General features: G+C 44.2%; 1 protein-coding gene and 3 pseudogenes across 7 annotated transcripts in view; 3 read left to right on the top strand and 1 right to left on the bottom strand.

The window, feature by feature from the left end:
- Positions 1 to 4952, top strand: part of ARMH1 (armadillo like helical domain containing 1) — a 96905-nt gene extending 91953 nt beyond the window's left edge. For 2 of the 4 annotated variants that reach the window (XR_014236621.1, XM_082364552.1), the window contains one exon: positions 4822 to 4952. The gene's annotated coding sequence lies outside the window, so the exon portion shown is untranslated. Of the gene's footprint in view, positions 1 to 4732 lie in introns of all 4 variants that reach the window. The other 2 variants (XR_014236622.1, XM_082364551.1) reach the window with 1 other exon arrangement.
- LOC309615445 (transcriptional adapter 2-alpha pseudogene) lies at positions 75 to 6929 on the top strand (annotated as a pseudogene). Its single transcript has one exon. The product of its transcript is annotated as a transcriptional adapter 2-alpha pseudogene (transcript).
- A 56-nt stretch (positions 6930 to 6985) lies between these two features.
- LOC309615730 (MARCKS-related protein pseudogene) lies at positions 6986 to 11508 on the bottom strand (annotated as a pseudogene). Its single transcript has one exon. The product of its transcript is annotated as an MARCKS-related protein pseudogene (transcript).
- A 3263-nt stretch (positions 11509 to 14771) lies between these two features.
- LOC309615778 (large ribosomal subunit protein eL33 pseudogene) lies at positions 14772 to 15110 on the top strand (annotated as a pseudogene). Its single transcript has one exon. The product of its transcript is annotated as a large ribosomal subunit protein eL33 pseudogene (transcript).
- The last annotated feature ends 10844 nt before the right edge of the window (positions 15111 to 25954 follow it).

The following is a 25954-nucleotide window of genomic DNA, read 5'->3' as shown; positions in this document are numbered from 1 at the left end:
GGGAGATCTAGTGAGAGTTATGACGATGGGTCGGGGTGCCCCTGCTCACCAAGGAAAAAAGCTGGTCTGAGGGGAAGGACCACCAACGTCGTAGAAGATTCAAGGGCACAGCCTGAGGAGCGGGCCTTACCTCAGCTCCCTGCTGGCCCCTGCGCTCTCCCCTCCAGGACACCACACCCACCTGGTTTTTCTCCTGCCTCTCCGGTTGCTTCCTTTCATTCTCTTTTGCTGATTCCTCCTCTTCAACCCAGCTGCCTTCAAGGTGGAGTGAGGCAGGACTCTGACCTGGAGCCTCTTCCCTACGTTTACACCCTGGTGATTCCATTACTTTAAGTACCACTTCTGTGCAACGACTCCCACATTTCTATTTCCAGCTAAACATTTCTACCTCATTGTGTTGTCGACGAAAAATTTAATCAGTCGATCGAAGAAAGCAATGGAAAATTTTATTCGAGCCAAATGGGCGGCGTATAAGCCGGGAGCAGCCTCTCAGAAAGCTCCAAGAACTGTTCTGCCTGTGAGAGGTCAAAGCACAGTTATCCAGGGCTTTGTACGTTAAATGACGTACACAGTGACATTCACACAATCCAGATCTACACCTACAAAGCAAGTAATGGGTCATGGGTCATCAGGGCCCCTTACAAGATCAAGAAGGAAGGTTATCTCCTAAGGAGTTCTCTTGTTGATACTAGGAGAATGTCGCTCTTTACAGTTGAGCAGCTATTTCTGCCGGTGGGGAGGTTGGTTGAGGCATGATGCCGATACACAATGCACAGTAGAGGGAAGAGAGGAGGCCACAGGGCAGAGAACATTTTTTGTGTTCAAATTTTCCTTGACTTGCCTTAGAATATGGATTTGTATTTCATCAGTGTCCAAATCTGAACTCCCAGTCCTGTGCCATCTTCCCCAACTCAGCTGATGGCAACTCATCCTTCCTGCCACTCAGAACAAAATCGTGGTGTTCTCCTTGATGTCTCTCTTTAACCTCTGGATCCATTCTGTCTGTCGACTCTACCTTCCAAATATATCCAGAATCCAACTATGTCTCACTACCTCCATTGCTAATACTCGGGTGCAAGCCACCATCATCTCTCCTCTAGATGACTCTGCTTTCTGCCCCATTCTCTTTGTCGACACAGCAGCCAGAGTGGTCCTTGTAAACTTCAGATTCTGTCACTCTGCTCAGAACCTTGCAGGGCTCTCCATTTCACTGAGTAAAGCCCAAGCCCTTACTGTTATGGCCTCCAGGGTGATCTAGTCTCCCATGACTTCTGAACTCTCTCCTACGTCCCTCTCTCTTCTTCACTGGGCTCCAGACACATTGGCTGTGTGGTTCTTGAAGTTGACAAAACAAGCTCCTGGGGCTTCCCTGGTGGCGCAGTGGTTGAGAATCTGCCTGCCAAAGCAGGGGACACGGGTTCGAGCCCTGGTCTGGGAAGAGTCCACATGCCGCGGAGCAACTAGGCCCGTGAGCCACAACTACTGAGCCTGCGCGTCTGGAGCCTCTGCTCCGCAACAAGAGAGGCCGCGATAGTGAGAGGCCCGCGCACCGCGATGAAGAGTGGTCCCCCGCTCGCCGCAGCTAGAGAAAGCCCTCGCACAGAAACGAAAGACCCAACACAGCCAAAAATAAATAAACAAATAAATTAATTAATAAAAACAAGCTCCTGCTTTAGGGCTTTTGTGCAGACTTCTCTGCTGAACACTTGAGAGAGGTTCTGTTCCTAGACCTCTCACCCCAGGTGTCTGCATGGCTAACTCCTTGACCTCCTTTCAACTCTTTACACAAAAGCTATCTTCTCAGGACTTACCTGGTGGTGCAGTGGATAAGACTCCGTGCTCCCAATACAGGGGGCCAGGGTTCGATCCCTGGTCAGGGAACTAGATCCCACGTGCACGCCACAACTAAGGAACTGGCGAGCCACAACGAAGGAGCCCGCCTGCCGCAACTAAGACCCGGTGCAACCAAATAAATAAATAATTTTCTTAAAAAACAAAGTTATCTTCTCAGGAAGGGTTACCCTTTTTTAAGTCGCATCCCACACTACCAACCCCTATACTCTGACCCCCAACCCCTGCCACTGCTGTTTTTTCCATAGCACTTATTTATGTGTTATTTATTTATTGTCTGTCTCCCCACCTGAATGTAAGCTCCAGCAGGGCAGGGATATTTGTTTTCATTACTGATATATCCCAGATGCTGAGAACAATGCCTGGCACATATGAATGAATGAATGACCGAGTTACTGTGAGGGAATTGTCCCTCAAAGTCAGAGGACATGAAGTCAGATGGCAGTAATTCTCCAGGATGCCACAAGAGGGCATCACCGGCCCCGATCTTGTTGGTCAAAGGCAGCCTAATTGAGCCTCAGCTTTCCTCTATTTGGGCGGAGGGAGGAGAGAAAAGTTAACGAAATATCGGTATGTCTTCCATAAAGCTAAATGGATTTCCTGTTTTAAAGACGTGTCCTGTCCTTTGGTGTCAAGTCACTCTTACTGTTTTTAGTCTTGGAATGGCCTTTTTGTAGAATCATGATTTTTAAAATTAGTACCGCAGAAATTTTTTGGAAATTTTAATAATTGGAAAATCCAACAATCTGGAAACCACTGGTCTAAGATGATAATAGTTTAATAACAATGGAACTTTAAAAAAAATGAAATCCTAAGGGACTTCCCTGGTGGTCCAGTGGCTAAGACTCCACGCTCCCAATGCAGGGGGCCCAGGTTCGATCCCCGGTCAGGGACCTAGATCCCACATGCTGCAACTAAGGGTTCTCATGCCGTAGCTAAAGATCATGCATGCCGCAGTTAAGACCTGGCTCAGCCAAATAAATAAATACTTTTTAAAATAAATAAATAAAAATGAAATCTTAAGTATACTACAAATATCCAAAACAAATATACGTTACATGAAATGTATCACTATACATTTATTTTCCCCCAACTTTTTATTCCCAAAAGTTCAAAACTACAAAAAGTTGAAAGAATGAGTACCTATGACACATTTTCTTTCTCTCTTTCTGTTTACTGGGCTATTAGCAAGTTTCCGATAGCATGACATTTCACTACTAAATATTTCACATTACGTGTCTATAAGAATAAGGCCGTTCTCCCACATAATTACTATATCATTATTGTGGTAGTGTGAGTCATAGCCTCCAAATACATCCACATCCTAATCCCAGGAACCTGTAGATATGTTACTTCACATGGTAAAAGGGATTTTGCAGGTGTGATTTAAGGATCTTGAGATGGGGAGATTCTCCTGGATTATCTAGGTGGGCCCCAGGTAATTACGAGGGTCTTTAGACGGCAGGAGGATCCAGAGTTAGTTAGGAGATGACACGACAGAAGCAAGAGATTTGGAGTGCAAGGAAGGGGTCACAGGCCAAGGAATGAAGGCAGCTTTCTAAAGGCAAGGGAACAGATTCTCCCTTGAAGCCTCTAGAAAAGAGTGCAGCCCTGTCAACACCTTAATTCTACACTCCTGACCTCCAGAACTGTAAGAGAATAAATTTGGGTTGTTTTAAGTCACTAAGCGTGTGATAATTTGTTACAGCAGCAAGAAAACAAATACAATTATTAATTCAATACTGTCATGTGAAACAGAGTACATATTAAAATTTCCACAAAGGTACCAAAAGTGTACCTTCTGCTTTCTTCCTGCCTTCCTTTTCTTGGTGTGTTATTGGGTTTGGTCCAGGATCCAGTTAAGGTTTGTATATTGCATTTGATTGTCATGTAGTATAAGCTTTTTTTTTTTTTTGTCTGTCTAATTTATGCATTGTATTTATTTTGGGCTGTGTTGGGTCTTCGTGGCTGCGCGCGGGCTTTCTCTAGTTGCGTGGAGCAGGGGCTGCTCTTCGGTGCGGTGCGCGGGCTTCTCACTGCGGTGGCTTCTCTTCCTGCCGGGCACGGGCTCTAGGCGCGCGGGCTTCAGTGCTTGTGGCACGCGGGCTCTAGAGTACAGGCTCAGTAGTTGTGGTGCCCGGGCTTAGTTGCTCCGCGGCATGTGGGATCTTCCGGGACCAGGGCTCGAACCCGTGTCCCCTGCAGTGGCAGGCGGATTCTTAACCCCTGCACCACCAGGGAAGCCCTAAGCTTACTTCTAAAGTTAAAATTTACAGCAATTACTTGCTGTCTTGATCCACATTAGAAACTGGAAACTACAGAAAATCTCGAGCATTTCCTTTTCCTTTTCTTTTTTTTGGCCGCGCCGCGCGGCCTGCTCGGTTTCTGTTCCCCAACTAGGGATAGAACCCGCGCCCTCTGCAGTGGAAGCGTGGAGCCCTAACCACTGGAGCGCCAGGGAATTCCTAGGATCTCTTGTTTTTAACAATTCTAGTTCTAAGGCTAAACTACCTCATCACAAAGTATATATATAAATATGTATCATGGCGCCTGCGCCGCACGGGAGCCAGCACGCAAGCCCAGGGCGCGCGCGCCGCTGGCGTTTCCTCGGCGCGGAGGAGGGGAATGCAGTAAGGGGGGCGGGGGGGGGGGTCGTCAGCTTTGGTGTCTGTGTTGGCCAGTTCTGAAATCTCCTTGAAGGAGCCCTACATTGAGGAAGATCAAAGCAGCAGTCTTTGCCAACTGGGGAATGGACTGTTTGAGTTCCTTTAGCAATGACCCCTCTGATAAGCCACCTTGCCGAGGCTGCTCCTCCTACCTCATGGAGCCTCATATCAAGTGTGCTGAATGTGGGCCACCTCCTTTTTTCCTGTGCTTACAGTGTTTCACTCGAGGATTTGAGTACAAGAAACATCAACGTGATCATACTTACGAAATAATGACCTCAGATTTTCCTGTTCTTGACCCCAGCTGGACTGCTCAAGAAGAAATGGCCCTTTTAGAAGCTGTGATGGACTGTGGCTTTGGAAATTGGCAGGAAGTAGCCAATCAAATGTGCACCAAGACCAAGGAGGAGTGTGAGAAGCACTACATGAAGCATTTCATCAATAACCCTCTATTTGCATCTACCCTGCTAAACCTGAAGCAAGCAGAGGAGGCAAAAACTGCTGACACAGCCATTCCATTTCACTCTACAGATGACCCTCCCCGACCTACCTCTGACTCCTTGCTTTCTCGGGACATGGCAGGATACATGCCAGCTCGAGCAGATTTCATTGAGGAGTTTGACAAGTATGCAGAATGGGACTTGAGAGACATTGATTTTGTTGAAGATGACTCGGACATTTTACACGAATTATATAAGAGACCATGGATTAATCAACCTTAGAAAGTTTCAGTTAATGGAACGGCGGTATCCCAAGGAAGTCCAAGACCTTTATGAAACAATGAGGCGATTTGCAAGGATAGTGGGGCCGGTGGAACATGACAAGTTCATTGAAAGCCATGCATTGGAATTCGAACCCGGAAGGGAAATCAAGAGGCTCCAGGAATACAGGACAGCAGGCATTACCAACTTTTGTAGTGCCAGAACCTATGATCACCTCAAGAAGACTCGAGAAGAGGAACGCCTCAAACGCACTATGCTCTCGGAGGTTCTCCAGTACCTCCAGGACGGTAGCGCCTGCCAGCAGGGGTTCCACCGGCGGGCTGCCATTGATTCTGGCCTGAGTTCTTCCGTACCAGTGGCTTCGAATTCAGGTACACGAAGTGCACCGCCCTTGAACCTCACTGGCCTCCCTGGCACAGAGAAGTTGAATGAAAAAGAAAAGGAGCTCTGTCAGGTGGTGAGATTGGCCCCAGGAGCCTATTTAGAATACAAATCTGCTCTACTGAACGAATGTAACAAGCAAGGAGGCTTGAGACTGGCACAGGCAAGAGCACTCATCAAGATAGACGTGAACAAAACCCGGAAAATCTATGATTTCCTCATCCGAGAAGGATACATCACTAAAGCCTGAGGCTCTCCGGGCCTGGTGGGCCAAAGGACAGTACGGGCATTCTGGAGTTTTGTTTTTGAGCTGAATTCTCCTTGTAAAAAGAGGGGAAGAACCAAGGAAACCTTAAGTTGTATTAATGTCTACTTTCTTCTCCCCCCTGCTTTAAAATACTGCTGTTGTTGGTATTCTGCTGCAGAGTTATGTGCGAGATAAGCTATTACTAACTGTGTGTGGGCATTCATTCCTAACCCCTCTTGTAACTAAAACAAGAACCACAGCACCTCACGTCACAGTGTTGGTAGAAATAGAACTAAACCAGTCTTTAGTCCCAGGAGTCCAGCTCAGATCCTTGTACTTGCTTGGGAGGTTGGTTTTCTGATTATCTGTTTTGTCTTCAAACATTACAGACAGATTTAAAATAAAGAGGTTATAGAGAGAGAAAGCTTTCTCTTTCTGTCTGAGGATTCTTTTAAGCTGACAACTTACGTTTATGAGCAAAGAGGAGGAAAATCTCCCCATGATGGTGTTGTCCCAAACTGCATCTTCAACTTTAATGTCTGGCTTTGTAAGTTGCAGTCTGGCTGTCTAATCTGCAGTAGGCTCTTGAGGAGGTGACACTGGATATAAAATGTCTCTGTTATTTTTAGAATTAATGGATTAAAATGTTGTGCTACAGGGCTTCCCTGGTGGCGCAGTGGTTGAGAGTCCGCCTGCCAATGCAGGGGACACGGGTTCGAGCCCTGGTCTGGGAAGATCCCACATGCCGCGGAGCAACTAGGCCCGTGAGCCACAATTACTGAGCCTGCGCATCTGGAGCCTGTGCTCCGCAACAAGAGAGGCCACGATAGTGAGAGGCCCGCGCACCGCAATGAAGAGGGGCCCCCACTTGCCGCAACTAGAGAAAGCCCTCGCACAGAAACGAAGACCCAACGCAGCCATAAATAAATAAATAAATAATTAATTAAAAAAAAAAAAAAAAAAAGAGTGGCCCCCACTCGCCGCAACTGGAGAAAGCCCTCGCACAAAAACGAAGACCCAACACAGCCAAAAATAAATATAAAATAAATAAATCAATTAAAAGAAAGGTTTAAAAAAAATAATAAATAAAAATAAAATGTTAAAAAAATAAAAAAATGTTGTGCTACTTCAAATAAATAAATACATAATAAAATAAACATGTATCACACAAAAATCAACCAACTATACTTCAATTTTTTTGAAGTTTTTAGAAAAGCCAAGTTCCACAAGTGCAGCAGTTAGAACCACAGTCCCAGAGACGTGGGTCTCGCCTGAGGTGCTCACGTACTGCCTTGAAAGACCTTTGCAGACAAATAGGCCCAAGCCTCCACTTGAATTCAAGACCTAACCAAGGCCAGGTTAAGCGGATACTCTACAGCTAGCAACCGTCTACTGCACGATTGACTTGCTCCGTGCCAGGCCCCGTGCCGAGCACAAGAAGCAGTTCAAGTTCATGCGTGGTGGTCTTCAACGTGCAAACATAAACCCGAAGCCCTAGGAACAAAGTGCGTTCTGCAGCTCCGTGAGTACATGCATTTCTGAAAACCGTGGGGCCGCTCGCGCTAAGGAAACGGTGGGCGCTTGTCTCGCCTCTCCTCCTCCCACCCACGGGTGCCGCCTTCCTCTAACCAGGGTCACTATCACCGCCCCACGCTACCACACGACTCCGCGAGCACCAGCTTCACCGTCCACACCAGACCCGCTTTCCGAAGACAACCTCACAGGAACGGAACACCACACCTTGCTCCCACAGAAGAGTCCAGCTGCTTACGAATAACAGCCAGAAACCGCAAGCACGGCTCGCCACTGTACTTCACTGGTCTCGCGCCGCCAACCGATGGCACTCCAGGTGCTTGCCCAGGTTCCGAAACCGCACGGATATCACGCGCCTCACCGCGAAAACACCAACAAAACAACCATCAAGGGGGAAGAAAACACGACACACCACACGCTGGACAAGAACAAATCGGGACACACCGACGCAAACACGACCTGCAACAAAACCAGAACTGCCTTACCACTTTTTCCCAGGACGGGGAACGCTACCCCCAGACACACAGAAGTACAGAACATTACTCTACTTTTTGTACAAACTTATCAGCCTTGTGAAAACAAGGCCTCAAAAAATTGGTGAGAAACTCGGAGTTGTTTCTCTCCACGGAAATCTTTAGTAAAAGGCGAAAGATTTATGCGTTCTGAAGAGAAACCAGAGTATGGCGTCATAGCCTCTCACACAGTCCTCGGCTAACGGTAAGTCCCAAGTCACCAATGGTAACTATTTACCCGCAAACAACGAGTGAGTTCTGCCATTATTTCAGACAAGTCTCTGAAAATATCCTGATTTCGAGCGGGGGCGGGAGTCAAAAGAAATACAAGAATCTAGCCTTTTGAAAGTAGGCAAGACCCGGAATGCAATGCATTGTGGGTATGTAAATGAAGCCCAGTCACCAACCTCGCGCTTCGGCAAATGCCTTCGTTTATTAGTTTTCCTGCTCGGTCTAGAGCCACCACCAGGGGGCGGAGCAGAAGCCAGATGGGAATATAGTCGCCGAGTCCAACCAGAAAGTCTGTTTTTTTGTTTGTTTTTGTTTTGTTTTGTTTTGTTTTTAAGATAATTTCACAGGTTGGGGCAGATTTCCCTTTATTTTTTTAGTCTTCTTTTTTTTTTCCTTTAAGTTTTATTTATATATTTATTTATTTTTGGCTGTGTTGGCTCTTTGTTGCTGCACGTGAGCTTTCTCTAGTTGCCGCGAGCGGGGGCTACTCTTCATTGCGGTGCGCGGGCTTCTCATTGCGGTGGCTTCTCTTGTTGCGGAGCACGGGCTGTAGGCGTGCGGGCTTTAGTAGTTGCGGCACGCGGGCTCTAGAGCGCAGGCTCAGTAGTTGTGGCGCACGGGCGTTGTTGCTCCGTGGCCTGTGGGATCTTCCGGGACCAGGGCTCGAACCCGTGTCCCCTGCACTGGCAGGCGGATTCTTAACCACTGTGCCACCAGGGAAGTCCCAGAAAGTCTGTTTTATTTTATTTTATTTTTTTTAAGGGACGACATTTATTCCTTTTCCAAATGTTACAGTAAGACCAGGGGGAAGAAAATGGTCTTAGCAGTTAGGAAAAAAAAAAAAGTGCAAATCTGGGGTTTGGCCGTTAAAAGTTATTTACAACAATGTGGGGGGAGGGAAGACAAGAAGTTGTTTCACATTACAGACCTCCCCCCAACCCCAAAGCTTAATACTTGCTTACAAGTCAAAAAAGAGACACAGTTGATTCACAAGCTGGAGGTTGCAACTTGAGTAAGACATTTAGAAAAACCTAGACGAGGGCAGTGTCCTCCCCCGCCCAGGTGCCACTGTAGGCACAGCACAAGAGACTACAAACAACAGGGCAAGGTGGACACTCAGGGTTTGGGAGTGTAGGCAACCCCACCTCTGGCTCAGGGATTTGGGGAGTAAACATAACCTACTTGGAGAAGAATTGGGGAAGACAACCAGCAAACTGCCTTCTGCGCGGCTGGGGACAGGGAAGGAGGTAGGGCCAGGGGCAGGAGAATTTCACATCACTAACCTAACTTGGGAAACTGCAAGGGACCATCTTCAACTGGCCTTAAGAGGAAGAGCAGATGGATGATGGTGTTGCCGCAATATCAGCTTCCCTGTGCACCAATGCCGAACAGAAATACGGAGACAGAGATTTTGGAGGAAGAGAGAGATGGCTTCATTTTTCTGCCAGGCAGAAGGGAAGACACAGCAGGCTAGCGCCTGAAGAACTGTGCCCCCATCTCCTTCGGGAATCGGAAAAGATTTTATACGTGGGGCTCGCAGTCTGGGATATATGATAAGGATCAAAGTAGTGAAGGTCTTGCATTCTTCTTCTTCCTGCGTTATTTCAAAACAGTCACTGCTGGCATCAGGCAGCCCGGTAATTGGGTCGGTTTGTCTCTGGGCTGTTGGCCTGCGACCTTTTTTCTGAAGTGCAAATGCTACAGGGGGTGATTTGCTACAAGGCAGTGCAGGATGTAATTCACATAGTGTTAAAGAGTCATAGGTTCGGGGTGGCACAGTGGTTAAGAATCCACCTGCCAATGCAGGGGACACGGGTTCGAGCCCTGGCCCCAGGAAGATCCCAGATGCCGAGGAGCAACTCAGCCAGTGTGCCACAACTACTGAGCCTACACTCTAGAGCCTGCAAGCCACAACTACTGAGCCCACGTGCCACAGCTACTGAACCCGCGCGCCTAGAGCTCATGCTCCACAACAAGGGAAGCAACCACGATATAAAGCCTGCACAAGGCAAAGTAGAGTAGCTCCCACTCATCTCAACTAGAGAAAGCCTGTGCACAGCAACGAAGACCCAATGCAGCCATAAAAAAAATTTATTTTTTTGAAAAAAGGAGTAATAGGGCTTCCCTGGTGGCGCAGCGGTTGAGAATCTGCCTGCCAATGCAGGGGACATGGGTTCCAGCCCTGGTCTGGGAAGATCCCACATGCCGCGGAGCAACTAGGCCCGTGAGCCACAACTACTGAGCCTGCACGTCTGGAGCCTGTGCTCCGCAACAAGAGAGACGGCGATAGTGAGAGGCCCGCGCACTGCAATGAAGAGTGGCCCTCACTCGCCGCAACTAGAGAAAGCCCTCGCACAGCAATGAAGACCCAACACAGTCAAAAATAAATAAATAAATATTAATTTTTTTAAAAGGTAGTAATAGTTTAGCTTTGTGAAGTACAAATCTAGGTACAGACACTACAGGTTAGTAACAGTTTAAAAAAACAACTAGGAGTGATTAACTCTTTCAGGCCAGGTTATATTTCTTCTACAGCCTGTTCACTGTTCCCTTTATTTTCCTTGTTTTAAGGAGAGGGAAAACTTCATTTCTATTTGTGCTGCAACAATGGGAGAATGCACAGGAGGGAGAGGAGGAGAGTGAACGTGGCTCGGGGGCAACCGCTCCTTCCCTTCTAGGCACAGGAAGGCAGCCAGGGCACCAGGTCGAGGCAGTGACCTCACAAGGACAGCACAGTTTTTGCAGTTTAGAGATCACCCACCTGCCCCCACCCAGCTACTCATTCTGCTCGCTCGCTGATGTAGGGCCCCCAGGGAGTGGATGCTCTGTGCCTGGGGCCCTGCCTCTTCGGTGTCTCCTCCCTTGGAAGCAGCACCAACCTCTGCCCCTTTGGCCTGGGGCTCCTGGCTGTCTGGTGGCGGCAGCCTTCCCTTCCTGGGCAGTGCCTCCCTCGCTGCAGGCACCGACCTCTCCCTGCTCCTGCCCTTCCTCTGTGGGTGAGAAGGCAGACGAGTCACCCCCTCCCTCCTTCCGATTTCTCTTGAAGGACAGGCCACTCAATTTGAAAGGCTTCTTCAAAGAGAATTTCTTCTTCTTGGAGGTCTCCTTGGCGGGGGTTGGAGGGGGGACGCTCCCCCTTGACCTCAACGCCCTGGCTAGGGGGTGCTGGCTTGATGGCATCGCCAGGGGCCCCGGCTGCCTCCTCTGTTCCGTTCAGGGGGGCGACTCCCCTTCACCTTTGGGGGAGAAGTTTCCATTGCTTTTCACGTGGCCGTTCTCCTGTCTGTTGACCTTAGCGGGGAGGCGCCTGCTGCCTCCTCAGTGGTCACGTAGCCCCCGGGAGCCTTGGAGCTCTGACTGCCCATGGTGGGGCTTCTGCTGGGGGCGCCCCGAGCCGTCCCGGGCTCGCGCCCGCAGAGGATAGTTCAGTTGGGTGGGCCTGGCCGGCGGAGGGGTTGGGGCTCTCGGCGGAGGGGGAAGGGGGCGGGAATCCAGCTGCACCCCCCTCCGCGTCCGACCTGCCAGCTGCGCCCGTCCAGCTCCGCGCCTGAATGCATGTTTGTTTGTTTACTGAAGTACATTTGATTTACAATATTATGTTAGTTTCAGGTGTACAGCATAGTGATTCAGTATTTTTGCAAATTATACTCCATTATAGATTATAGATAATGGCTATAATTTCCTGTGCTATACAGTATATCCTTGTTGCTTACCTATTTTATGATTTTGTTTTATAATACTCCAAATTAAAATTTCTCTTGAATTAAAAAAATTAAAATTGAATTTTTTTAAAGAGGCTTGAAAATAATTGTTTTCATACATTGATGCAACAAAAATGTATGGAACACTGTGTCAAACCCTGTGCTAGGCCCTAAGAGACAGGTATGTGTGATGAGCACTGATGACAATTTCAGTGACACATAGGCTGAGCAATAAAGGATCCATAGAAGTAGTGTGGTGAGGGGGGTCTAGGCAGAGAGGCACCATGAGCAGTGTGAGCCTGAGAGGTAAAAGGACAAGTGGCTAAATGACAGGACGAGATTGGGTCTTCAGTGCCAAACTAAGACTTTGGATTTACCTTGAGAACAATGGGAAACCTCTGAAAAGCTTTAAAGAATAATATGATCAGATTAGTGTTTTGAAGCAGCATCAGCATCACCTGGTGTTATCAGTATTATGAGTTGAATTGTGTCCCCCCTCCTCCAAATTCATATGTTGAAATGCTAACCCCCATTACTCAGAATGTGACTTGTTTGGAAATAAAGTCACTGCAGATGTAATTAGTTTAAATGAGGCCCCCAGAGCTGTCAGACAATAAAGTTCTGTTAAGCCACCCAGTTTGTGACGCTTTGTCATGGTACCCTAGAAAATACACCTAATGTACCTGGGTACTCGTTAGAAATGCAAATGACTGGGCCGCACCTCAGACCTACTGAATCAGAAACTCCAGGTGGGACCCAGATACCTGCATGTTAACAATCCTCCACATGATTCTGATGCAGGCTAAGTTGAGAACCACTGGACATCCATACTGGCTAAAGTAAGGAGACTGAGGGCAAGACGTTTGGGGGATGATTTAGGACTGAACAGTAAAGCCAGAGAGAAATAAAAGGCAGCCTGGACCAGGGGGTTGCCAGGATTGCTCAAGGAGAAAGAGTGGAAAGTGAGGAGAGGAAAAAAAGTCTAGGATAGGTCCCTAGAGAACAGTGGCCTAAGGGAGGCGCGGCAGAAGGAGCAGTGAAATTAGGAAGGCCAGAGGAAAAGCAGCAGTGTGGACGGCACAGAAATCAAGGGCAGTGCACCACAACTAGAGAAGCCTGCACCACAACGAAGAGCCCACGCCGCAACGAAAGATCCCACACACCTCAAGGAAGACCCCCTTGAGGCCGCAACTAAGACCCAACGCAGCCAAAAAAAAAGAAAAAAGAAATCAAGGGCAGAATATAAGTTTCAAGAAGGAAGTGGTTAGCTCTGTCAAATGAGTGATCAAGTGAGGTGGGGACAGGAAAGTCCATTGGATGCAACAACAAGGCATTTGCTGGTGACCACGGGGGTGGGGGGTGATGGAAGCCCAACTGCAGGGAGCTGATGAGGGAGGCCACGGGAGGTAGAGAACTCAGGCAATGCTTCTGAGACATTGGGCCTGTAAAGCGAAATAGAGCCGGTAGCTGGAAGGGGTGTGGGATTAATGGCAGCCTCCCTCTGCCCCTTTTGTTAATATTAGGAGAGTGTTAAACATGCTTAAACACGTTGGGAAGGAGCCAGTACAGATGGAGAGAGTGAAGAGCCTGGAGAGAGAAATTAAAGGACAGATGAAGGAAGTTGGGGAGTGGGAGGGGAGGAGGATGGAGGTCAAGTGAGGTAAGAGGAAGGATCCAGACTCTGACTCCAAGGTGGCAGGAGGAGGAGGGGAGGGAGAGGGTGCAGTAGTAATCACCACAGTGAGGATCTCTGTGGAGCTGGCCCTCCATCCTATCCCTCGCCAGCAGTTCCTCCTCCTCCCACCCCTCTGGCCCTTATATTCCTCTACCTTTTCAGCATCTGCCCTGTAGCAGCTGAACTGCTGGAAAAATCAGACCACTGAGCCAGGCCTCTGATGAAGGTCTGGATATTACTCGACATGTCTCTAGTTGGCTCTGCTTCCCACTCTCGAGGCGCTCACTATATACCTTCTTCTCTCACCGAAACCATCCCACACCTCCTCCCCAGCTCTCAAGTTCAGCAGATAACCCCACTACAGAAGTCGCTGAGAAAGCAGAAGCTACTTCCTTATCTTCCCACGCCCCAACCTAACAGCGCCCAGCAGAGGGTCCCTTCCTCTGCCCTCCTCCCATCAAAGACCGTCCCCCTCCAGGGCACCAGCTATCTTTCCTCCCCGCTGGTTCATCCCTGCAGGCCAGGTAGCCTCCATCAACTCCCAGCTGAAAAAGAAAGGGAGAGGGTAAGACGGTGGAGGGGGTACAGGAAGGGGCAGCGGGGGAGGGTGAACTTACTAGACCTACATCACCCTCCAACTGCAGTCTCCTTTTGGAATATAGTGATCAACCACAACAAAGAAAAATCTTCACTGGGTATTTTTGTTTCAGAGAAAAATTCGGACAGAAATCTCTTTATTAAAAACAAACTTTCCTACAGCCACAAGAGAACAAATGAAACTTTCATTCTAAACAATTAGTTTCCACTGAGTTTCACCTCGAAGCTTAGTAGTCTTTCCTGTGGATGCATTTGCATCAACTGGTACCATTTTGAATTAATTAATTTTCATACTAGATGTTTTAAATGACTTTTGTAATTATCTAAACAGTGCTTTGAAATTGATTGAAACAGCAGAGATTTCAGGATACATTTAGGTGAAATAACTTCTATAGTAAAACAGAGTTCTTAGTTTTTCCCCTGGTCTCTACTTCCTCACTCCTCATTCTTTATTACTTTAAAAGTTCATCATGAACTATTTCTAACTCCACAGAAAAGTGTAGAGGACAAAAACACACCTGATACTCAGATTTAATAGATATGAACATTTTTTCAGATGTGCTTTAGATATGTTTGAAAAGTAAACAAAAGTTAACATAGCTCCCTTACCTCCGTTTTGGAGCCTGTGGAGGCCTGCTGGGAAGAGGACTTTAAAATGATGAATATGTCTGGAAGGCTCTGGTGCAAGGCCATTTTTGCTGGCTCTAAGCAGGGTCTCTGGAAGCAGAGGGAGCACACAGCTCTTCTGAGAACTGAAGGTGTTTATGCTTGGGATGAAACCGAATTCTATCTAAGCAAGAGATGTCCTTATGTGTACAAAGCAGAGACAGCACAGTGACTCCTGGTGGCAAACCAAACCAAAGAGAGTAACTGGGAAAAGGTAATTCATGCCCATGGAAACAATGGCATGGTTCCTGCCGAATTCTGAAGCAACTTTCCTGCTAAGGCCATTGAACTCAGAATCTGTGTGATGCTGTATCCCTCAAGAATTTAAATTTATTAAAAAGTAAATAAATAAAAGTGTGGATGTTCTCTTATAAAAACAAAACAAAAACCAAAACCTTATATACACATTTGAAGCCTGCATTTGTTCCCCCAATCCCATTTACTCCCCCTCTATCCATTGATACCTACTCCGCTGAAGTTGGTGTGTCCTCCATCCACCAACAATGTCAGTCATGTGTTTTTCATGTCTTTTTTTAATACTTATTTTATTTATTTATTTGGTTGCACTGGGTCTTAGTTGCAGCAAGGGGGCTCCTTAGTTACGGCTCACCGGCTCCCTAGTTGCAGCATGCACGTGGGATCTAGTTCCCTGACCAGGGATCGAACCCAGGCCCCCTGCATTGGGAGCACGGAGTCTTAACCACTGCACCACCAGGGAAGTCCCAAGTTATGTGTTTTTTAAATTTAATATAATTATTAATATAATTAATAAATAAACAAATCATTAAAATAATTAATTAAAGAAATATATATTTAATATAAATATCTTACTTCATCCATCCTTTGGTAACTTCCTTTTTTTGGCCACACAGTGGGGCTTCTGGGGATCCTAGCTCCCCTAGCTCCCTGACCAATGATTGAACCTGGGCCCTCAGCAGTGAAAGTGCAGAGTCCTAACCACTGGACCGCCAGGGAATTCCCTGTAACTTCCTTTTTTAAGAAAGATATTTATTTATTTATTTTGGCTGCACTGGGTCTAAGTTGCAGCACGCGAGATCTTCATTGCGGCATGCGGGATTTTTTTTTTTTTTAGTTGTGGCATGCAGGATCTTTTTTTTTTAGTTGCAGCATGCGGGCTCAGAGTTGTGGCATGTGGACTTCTTAGTTGTGGCATGCGCACCTCTTAGATGTGGCATGTGCACTTCTTAGTTGTGGCATGCAGACTCTTAGTTGCTGGATGCATGCGGAATCTAGTTCCCTGGCCAGGAATTGAACCCAGGCCCCCTGCATTGGGAGCGCGGAGTCTAACCCACTGGACCATCAGGGAAGTCCCTAACTTCCTTTTTTTTTTAATTCAACATTACATTTTCAAGATTTATTTGTGTTGGTATCTGTAAACCTAGTTCCAGTACATCCATTTTATTTTCTGCACAGTATTCCATTGTTTGAGTATACCACAATGCCTAGGACATCCAACAAAGGGACATATAGTGACATTACTATAAAAAACTCTCTCCAACTCCAATCTATTTATTTATTTTAAGGTTTCTTAGATCTTTTACTTGTGAAAACAAAAATAAGAATAGAATTGGCAACAAACTCTGTCTCACTTTATGTATACCAACTGAAAAATAAAAGTTTGTTCATCTCATTAGATGTATTTCCAATAAATTTTTACTTTTTAGTAAATTTTTACTTTGTTTTTTACTTTACTTTTTACTTTTTAGGTTGAAAATTCTTATCTTGTTTTGATCAATCATGTACTTATTATGATAATAATTCAACCCAGAAGATGTGTTTTAACACTCAGAGACTTAGGTAACAAGTAATCTTTTAAAAATACATAGAGAGAAATACATGTGAGTATCTTCTCATGTTTATTGGTAATTCCAGTTTCCCATTCCCGGAACTGCCTGTTCTGGTCTTTTATCCATTTTTAACTTGTTTTTTATCTTTTGCTTATTGACTTGTAGGGGTTCTTACTCTTTATATTGAGGAAACTAAACCTTTGACAGTTTATATGTATTGCAAGTTATTTCCTGTAGTCTGTCAGTTGTTTTTTTATTTGTTTATTATCATACAGAAGTTTTAATATATTCAATTCCTGAATTTTCACTTTATAGTTTTCTAGATTTTAAGAAATCTTTCCCTACCCTAACGTTATAAAAATATAGTCGTATTTTCTTCTGAAAGTTTTAACGTTTTTACAATTGAATCCCTAATTATCTAGATTTTTTTTCTGTATGATGTGAAATAAAGGCCTAATTTTATTTTATGGAGCATTGTCTGCAGCATCCTTGGAGACAACCTGACATCCATCACTGGGAGAACAGCAGGTAAAATGGGTAAAATGTACTATTATGCAACAGTTGGAAATAATGTATTAGATGTCACATTGCATCAAAAATAGAATGTTTAGTGATAAAAATGAGATGCACGATACAATAATATTAATATAACTTTTAAAATCCTTGCACGTAAATAATACATGCACACAATACCCATTTTATAAGAACAAAAAACAAGAAGATATATATTAAACATAGTGGGATATTTGCCTGGGAAAAGAAGGCGAATGAGAATAAAATAAAGAAATAATTAATGATAAATAGATAAATGAATGAATAGCAAGAGGAGCCTTCCATAGACCACTGATGATAATGTCATGAACCCAGGAGAATAATCATCTCGTGAGGGCCAAAGATGATAGATAGATAGATAGATAGATAGATAGATAGATAGATAGATAGATAGACAGACAGATAGATAGACAGACAGATAGATAGACAGACAGACAGGCAGGGCTGCTATGAAAAGAGAAAGAGAGGCAGAGAGAGAGAGAGAGAGAGAGGGAGGGAGGGAGGGAGAGAGATGGTAGGCAAGAAAAAAGAATGGAAAATGGAAGAAGGAAGGAGGCAGACAAATCAAACTGAGTTGTCTTCGAGGAGTACACAATCTAATAAACAAAAAGGTCCTACTCTATAGCACAGGGAACTATATTCAATATCCTTTGATAAACCATAATGGAAAAGAATATGAAAAAGAATATATATGTGTAGCTGAATCACTTTGCTGTATAGCAGAAATTAACACAACATTGTAAATCAACTATACTTCAATAAAATTTTTTAAAAAGAGTACACAATCTAGGGGAAATTATTCATGTGCCTGGAAAAACATAAATACTGTAATCATAATTCAAGCAGTGGAAGAGAGTGGTGTAAGGGAAGGGGCAGTGCTGAATGGGAGCTGAATTTCTTCTCAGGAGTCCTAAACTGTAACACCTTGGCTTGTCCCTTAATAGGCACTATCAAGATCTCCAGAACCAGCAAGTTATCTCCTCACCACAGGCAGTATTCAAAGCAGAAGGCAGATACTGCTAAATAGCATTTAAAAACAAACAAACAAACTATTACTCACTTTTTCTCTACATCCCACCTCACACCCCATTTCTGTCATCAGAAGCAACCGCTGTTCACTCTCAGCAGTTTCTTCTACTGGATATGGCCTGTGTTTCAGAATAACAGACTATACTGTTGCCTAAGTCACTAATTTTATTTATTTTTTATTTTTAAAAAATTAAAAAAAATTTTTTATTGACTTATACTTGATTTACAATGTTGTGTTAGCTTCAGATGTACAGCACAGTGATTCAGTTACATATATATATATATATATATATATATATATTCTTTTTCAGATTCTTTTCCCTTATAGGTTATTAAAAAATAATGAGCATAGTCCTGTGTGCTATACAGTAGGTCCTCGTTGGTTAAGTCACTAATTTTAAACATTATTTCTTGATTTATATTAAAAAAACAAAATTCAACTGAGCAAATTTTAATGATCTTATTGGCTTTATTCAATGATTCATGAACTGGGCACTGTCCAATGTAGCAGAGAGAAAGGAGCTCGGAGGAGCTGTACAAGATGAAAGACTTTTATAAGCAGAAGGGAGCAGGAACAAGGAAGTTGTACTCTGCCAAAAGTCGGGTTGGTCATGACAAAGTTCCTTTCCTTTAGGGGAGGGCAGGGGTCTATCAGGCAGATGACCTTACTAGTACTGACCAGGCAATTCCTGATTGACTGGTTGAAGATTCCATTTCTAGGAGAACCAAAACTGTAATTAAGCCTCAGTCTGGTGATGTGCGGTTTAGCACAAGCAACTACATTTTAGGTGTTTTGCCTTGTTTCTGACACTTACCATGAAGCGAGATGAGGATGTTTTCTCCCTCACACCCCTTCTTCCCCATGCCCATCATCCCCATGTGATTGTATTTCAACATTCAATATTGTTTGAGCCAAGCCAAGTAGAGTTCTATGATTACCTTTCTTACCATGTATAACTTTTTATTTTCCTGGAGTTAAAAAGTGCCTCACTGGGACTTCCCTGGTGGTCTAGTGGTTAAGACTCCTTACTCTCAATGCAGGGGGCACAGGTTTGATCCCTGATCGGGGAACTAAGATCCCGCATGCTGCACGGCGCGGCAAAAAAAAAAACCTAAAAAAAAAAAAAAGTCCCTCGTTTTAAAAACCTTTCTATTTTTTCTATTTTATTTTATTTTATTTTTTTTAAATAAATACAATGTGTGTCATCATTATTCTTTTTTTTTTTAATTTATTTATTTATTTATGGCTGTGTTGGGTCTTCGTTTCTGTGCGAGGGCTTTCTCTAGTTGCGGCGAGCGGGGGCCACTCTTCATCGCGGTGCGCAGGCCTCTCACTATCGCGGCCCCTCTTGTTGTGGCGCATAGGCTCCAGACGCGCAGGCTCAGTAATTGTGGCACACGGGCCTAGTCACTCCGCGGCATGTGGGATCTTCCCAGACCAGGGCTCGAACCCGTGTCCCCTGCATTGGCAGGCGGATTCTCAACCACTGCGCCACCAGGGAAGCCCCTATTTTTTCTATTTTAAAATTATGAAGTGGACTTCCCTGGTGGCACAGTGGTTAAGAATCCACCTACCAATGCAGGGGACACGGGTTCCATCCCTGGTCCAGGAAGATCCCACATGCCATGGAGCAACTAAGCCTGGGCACCACAACTACTGAGCCCATGCACCACAACTACTGAGCCCATGCGCCACAACTACTGAGCCTGCGTGCTGCAACTACTGAAGCCCATGCGCCTAGAGCCTGTGCTCTGCAACAAAGAGAAGCCACCGCAATGAGAAGCCTGCGCAACGCAATAAGAGTAGCCCCCGCTCGCCGCAACTAGAGAAAGCCCACATGCATCAATGAAGACCCAATGCGGCCTAAAATTTAAAAAAATAAATTAAATAAATATAAAAATAAATAAATAAACTCAAGAGAAGTGTCACTTTTGGCCTTATCCTCTCCACCCCATCCCCTCCACCCTGTGTTCCCCTGTGTTCATTAGTTTCTGGTTTATCTTTACATGTTTCTTTTTGAAGAAAAAAAAAAACATTATCATCATTATTATCACACATTTTATTTCCTTTAACAAAAGGTAACATACACGTTACTTATTTCACTTAATAATACACCCTGGAAATCAAGCAACATCAGTTTATAGAGATCTCCCTCATTCTTTTGTGGCTGCACAGTACTCCATTGTGTGGACATACTATAGTTTATTCGGTCAGTCCCTATAGGTGGGAATTTCAGTTGTTTACAGAATTTTGCTATTACGGATAATACTGAACTAATAGCTTTGTGCATATGTTTTTTCATATTTCTAAGTGTGTATTTTGGGATAAATTCTCAGAAGTGAATTGTTGAGTCAAAGTCTAAATTCACATGTAGTTTTGTTAAATACTGCCAAATTCTATAGTTTGTTTCCAAGTGTGCTCCCTCCAGCAACATATGAGGGTGTCTGTTTCCCCACAGGTTTGTCAACAGGATGTTGTCAAGTTTTTAAATTTCTACCTATCTAAATGGTGAAAAATGGTATCTCAGTGTAGTTTTAATTTGCATTTCTCTTTTTTATAAGTGAAGTTGAGTATTTTTTCTCTTTTTTATAAGAGAAGTTGAGTATATTTTTCATTTTTGTATCTTTTGTGTGTGTGTATTTTCTGTTTATATCTTTTGTCCATTTTTATGTTTGCTCTCTCCCCTCAATTTTTCTCGGAAACCTGCATTGCCATCTTTCAGCCATGCATCACAGAAAGGAAAAGTTTCCCTTTATTTTAAAGAGCTCTCTGTGTGTTAAGGACATTAGTTCTTTATCTGCCATGTATCGTTAAGTTGCTAATATTCTCTCCCAGTTTTTCATTTGGCCAAGCAGGTGTTTTTTAATGGAGTCAAATTTATAAATCTTTTATCTCTTCTGGATTTTGAGTTATAGTTCAAAAGGCTTTCTTCACACACGGATTATTAAGAAAAATACACTCATGTTTTCTTCTACTATTGCATGTAGTTTCATTTTTTTAAAATTTATTTATGTATTTATTTTTGGCTTTCTCTAGTTGTGGAGAGTGGGGGCTACTCTTTGTTGCGGTGCGCGGGTTTCTCTTGTTGCAGAGCACAGCCTCTAGGCGCCCAGGCTCAGTAGTTGTGGCTCATGGGCTCTAGAGTGCAGGCTCAGTAGTTGTGGCACACGGGCTGAGTTGCTCCACGGCATGTGGGATCTTCCTCGACCAGGGCTTGAACCCGTATCCCCTGCATTGGCAGGTGGATTCTTAACCACTGGGCCACCAGGGAAGTCCTAAAATACTTCTTTTAAATCTCTTTTTCACTGATTTCTACCTTTTCCCCTCTCATTTCTTTGAATCTCAACTTTGTAGTTCTTTTTCAAATTATTGAACAAGGCATCAGTTAGGAATATTTTAGTTAGGTATGTTTTCAGTTGCTGATTAAAGAAAACATGAATAATGGTGGCTTAAATAAGCAAGTTGGGGGACTTCCCTGGTGGTCCAGTGGCTAAGACTCCATGCTCCTAATTCAGGGGGCCCGGGTTTGATCCCTGGTCAGGGAACTAGATCCCACATGCTTCAACTAAGAGTTCGCATGCTGCAAATAAAAAGATCCCACACGCCACAACTAAGACCCAGCGCAGCCAAATAAATAAATAAATAATTTTAAAAAATAAACACGTGGGTTTTTGTTTTCTTTTCTTTTGTTTGTAGTTACACAGCAAGGAGTTGGATTGTAGGTGGTTGCTGGCATTAGTTCAACTGTTCAGCCACCAAGAACCTTCTTGGGCTCTTCCTACCTTCCTACTTGGCTGTCCTGAGTGTGTTGAATTTTTTTGATCTGATGACTATCAACCTACCTCATGATCGCAAGACAGCTGTCACAGCTCCAGACAAAACATCCATGTCCAAGGCAAGAAAAAAGGGGGAGGACATATTACCAGCAAATGATCCTCATTTCAGTCCCTTCTTTTTCTATCTCCAATGTGGAGATAAGTAAGGGAGAAGGGGGCTGGGAACGGCTGCAGAATTAGTCACCAACAGTGTGGGTCATAAACAACTAACTCAGGGGGCTTCCCTGGTGGCGCAGTGGTTGAGAGTCTGCCTACTAATGCAGGGGACATGGGTTCGAGCCCTGGTCTGGGAGGATCCCACATGCCGCGGAGCGACTAGGCCCGTGAGCCACAACTACTGAGCCTGTGTGTCTGGAGCCTGTGCTCCACAACAAGAGAGGCCGCGATGGTGAGAGGCCCGCGCACCGCAATGAAGAGTGGCCCCCGCTTGCCGCAGCTGGAGAAAGCCCTCACACAGAAACGAAGACCCAACACAGCCAAAAATAATTAAATAAATTAATTTAAAATAATAATAATAAATTAAAAAAAAACAAAAAACAAAACAAAACAAAAAAAACAACTAGCTCATTTGTTTTCTATCTTTCTTGTTTTCTTTATCCCTTCCTGATGCCGTTTGGAAGAATCCTCACCCTGATCTTATTGCTCATCGTTTCATTTTGGCTGTAACCATTCTGCTATTCAATCCATGTATGGATTTCAACTATTAAATTTTTCATTCCCAGTATTTCCAACTGATTCTTCTTGTTTGTTCCTACCTTAGGTTAACAATATCCTCCCTTATATTTTGAGGATATTTATTATACTTATTTTAAACTTGACCAGGTCTACTAACTCAGCTTCATCTAATATAGGTTTCTCTGTTTGTTGTTTTTCTTTCATTGCAAATATGTTTCCCTTTGAGTTCCTATTATTTTAGGGGTGTCAGTGAATTTAGGGGAAGGCTAAGGCCCAGACCCTAGGATATGAAGCAGGTGGGGAGGTAATGTTTAAGGTCCACTGGTCTAGCCCTACCTAGTCAGGCTAGAGTGCTGAGTTTACAGCCTCATGAGGCAATGGGGCAGGTAATGATCCATCCAGGGTCCTGGGGAGTGGGGGTGAGGAGGGGAGAGGCACAGGTGAGCACAACTGAAATAGCTCTCCCTCAGCCTCACCCCCATCTCAAGGCATCTGACACCCTTCCACTCTGGCTACAGTCACAGTCTCCCCACAACTGGCCCCCAACTACCTTCCGTCTTCTCATGGATTTCTCGGTTTTCACTCTAGTTTTTCAAATCCTCAACCCCTCTTCAGTCCAGTGGTTGAGACTTCGCCTTCCAATGCAGGGGGTGGGGGTTCGAGTTCCATCTCTGGTCGCGGAGCTAGAATCCCACATGCATCATGGTCAAAAAACCAAAACATAAAACAGAAGCAATATTGTAACAAATTAAATAAAGACTTTAAAAATGGTCCACAGCAAAAAAAAAAAAAAAAAAACTTTAAAAAAAATTTTCAAACAAATAAACGTTAAGTGCAAAGACACCATTTTCCATTAGCCTGCATCTACTATCATCAATTCATGGCCACAGTTATTTCCTGTCTCCCCATCCCTCACTGCTGGCCCACTGGATTATTGAATAATTTAAAAACAAATCTCATTTCTAGATATAAAAGACTTTAGGGAATTATTTTCAATTTTTTAAGTATAATAATGATACTGTAATTATGTGGGAGAATGGTCTTGTTCTTGGGAGATGCATGTTGAAATACTTAGAGCTAAAGAGTCATGATGTTTGCAACTGTTAAAGAGAAAAACCACAGGCCCAAAATGGTGTCACTTGTGCTAAAGCCCATGACACCAATCCTAGATTTAATACCTAACCTATGGCAGTTTCAACCTTCACTGGAAATGTAATCTTAATCACTTAGTCTGGAATTTTCTAGTCAGCATCAATGAGGTAATCTGCCAAATGGGCCTTCTTCATTCCCCAGAGAAAGAAGAGTCAATCTGTATAATAAAACCCTTGCCAGTCCCTTCCCCCACAAAAAGATGTCCTGGCCTAAAAATAATCCTTTCTTCTCTTTTGCTAATAGCTCCCTTGCCCCACCCTCCTTCCTATAAAAACCTTCCATTTTATACAACCACTTAGAGCACCCTCCTAGTTGCTAAATGGGATGCTGCCCGATTCATGAGTGATTCATGAGTCACCAGTGTAATCGCCAATTAGATCTTCAAATTTACTCGGTTGAATTGTGTTTAACACAACTTTCAAGTAGTTCAGAAAAAAATAATGAATAAAACCTAAGTCTAGAGGCTGGACTGGATTTAGCTTACACATTTTTGGCATCATTATCTCCTAGATGATGCTGTGTACTTCATCTTGTATCCTATCAGGAGACACTTAATGTCAGGGTGCCTCACTACTGGTGATACTGTTTGATCACTTGGTTATAATGGTGACTGCCACGTTTTTTCATGTAAAGGTGTGCTTTCCCTTTACAAATTGTTAACAAATAATCTGTGGAGCAATACTCCGGCACCATACAAACATCCTGTACTCAGTAACCTTTCACCTAGCATCCACTGAATCATTTAATTAATTGGAAACTGTAGTACAGTTCCAGAGGTTTTTTTATTTCAGTGGCTGTACTTTTAAAGTGTTTCTAGTTTTTGTTTTTTTCATATATGTCTTTTTTTTAAACATATTGTTCTATCCTTTCACAATGATTTTTTTAACTTGCTATTTTTTTGACGTAAAGCATACCAATTTTATAGACTCTGATTGTTCTATTACCAGTTCAAGGAAGGGAGGGCTTCTTTTTCTCTCTGTTGTGGTGATATGTACATGGTAATATGTTGGAGTCCCTGGCACACATAAGTGTCCCCAATTTAATGGCTTTGTGTTTCTGAAAGTCCTAGAGGTTTCATTATTCTCAGACCATAGGACTCTTCTGGGTCAGTTCCCCTTGCTGCTCTGACTACTCTCTTCATTTTTGGCACAAAAGGAATTCTCGACTTTGGAGACTCTGAGTTTCCTGTAGGTTTTACTGTTTTTGGACCACTCGGTGTTAAGTCCTTGACTTCAGGTTCCTATAACAGGAGGGTATTGGAATCAGAAACAAGTTATGAGGGCTGGAGTTTTATCACCCATGCAGGACCAGGAGAAATTCACTAGGTCTGCCCAAGGTTGAGGAACTGGAAATGCCCCCTGCAAAACCCCAATTGCCCCAAGGGCCTTGGGAAGCAGCAAGGAAGTTTGCAACTACTTGGACCCACAGGTGGAAAAAGCAAAAAAGGTGGGGATGGGTCTGAATTTATATTGCCCTCCTAACTCAGGAGGCACAGAAAATAACATAATGAACATCATGTATACCCATGATTCATGTTAAAAAACAAAATTCTATTTTGTTGAAGTACCCCTCTCCAACCACTTTACTCTCTCTGCCAGAGGCAACTGCTCTCTTGAATCTTAGTGTTTATCATTCCCAGGCATATCTTTATTCTTTTATCGCATATATATGTAACTGTAAACAATATCCCATTTCTCTCTCTACTCTGACTTTCATCTTCAATACTTTACCAAGACTGCTCAAGGTCACCAATGACTTACGTGCTAGCAAATTTAAAGGATACTTCCATGTCCTCATCTTGCCTGTCCTTACTGCAGTTCTCCAGAGTTACTTCCTCCTTCATTCCTTCCTCTACTTCTACTCCCTGGTTTTCCTCATCCCTTCAAACCGCTCTAATCTCACCTCCTTTGCTCCTCCTCTGCCCTCCCTCAAAATGCTGGTATGCCCCATGGCTCCATGATGGTTCTTCTCATCTCCATCTATACTATCTCCCTAGGAGATCTCATTTAGTTCCAGGACTCTGAATACATCTACCTAAAATGACTGCCAAATCTCTGTCTCTGGCCTGGATCTCTCCCTGAGCTCCTAATTTGTGTATCCAACTGCTAACCTGACACCT

This window comes from Balaenoptera borealis, assembly GCF_965194805.1.
Source record: "Balaenoptera borealis genome assembly, chromosome: 1".
Taxonomy (NCBI): domain Eukaryota; kingdom Metazoa; phylum Chordata; class Mammalia; order Artiodactyla; family Balaenopteridae; genus Balaenoptera; species Balaenoptera borealis.
Note: the sequence above shows the minus strand (reverse complement) of the source record. Positions and strands in the feature narration are given on the sequence as shown.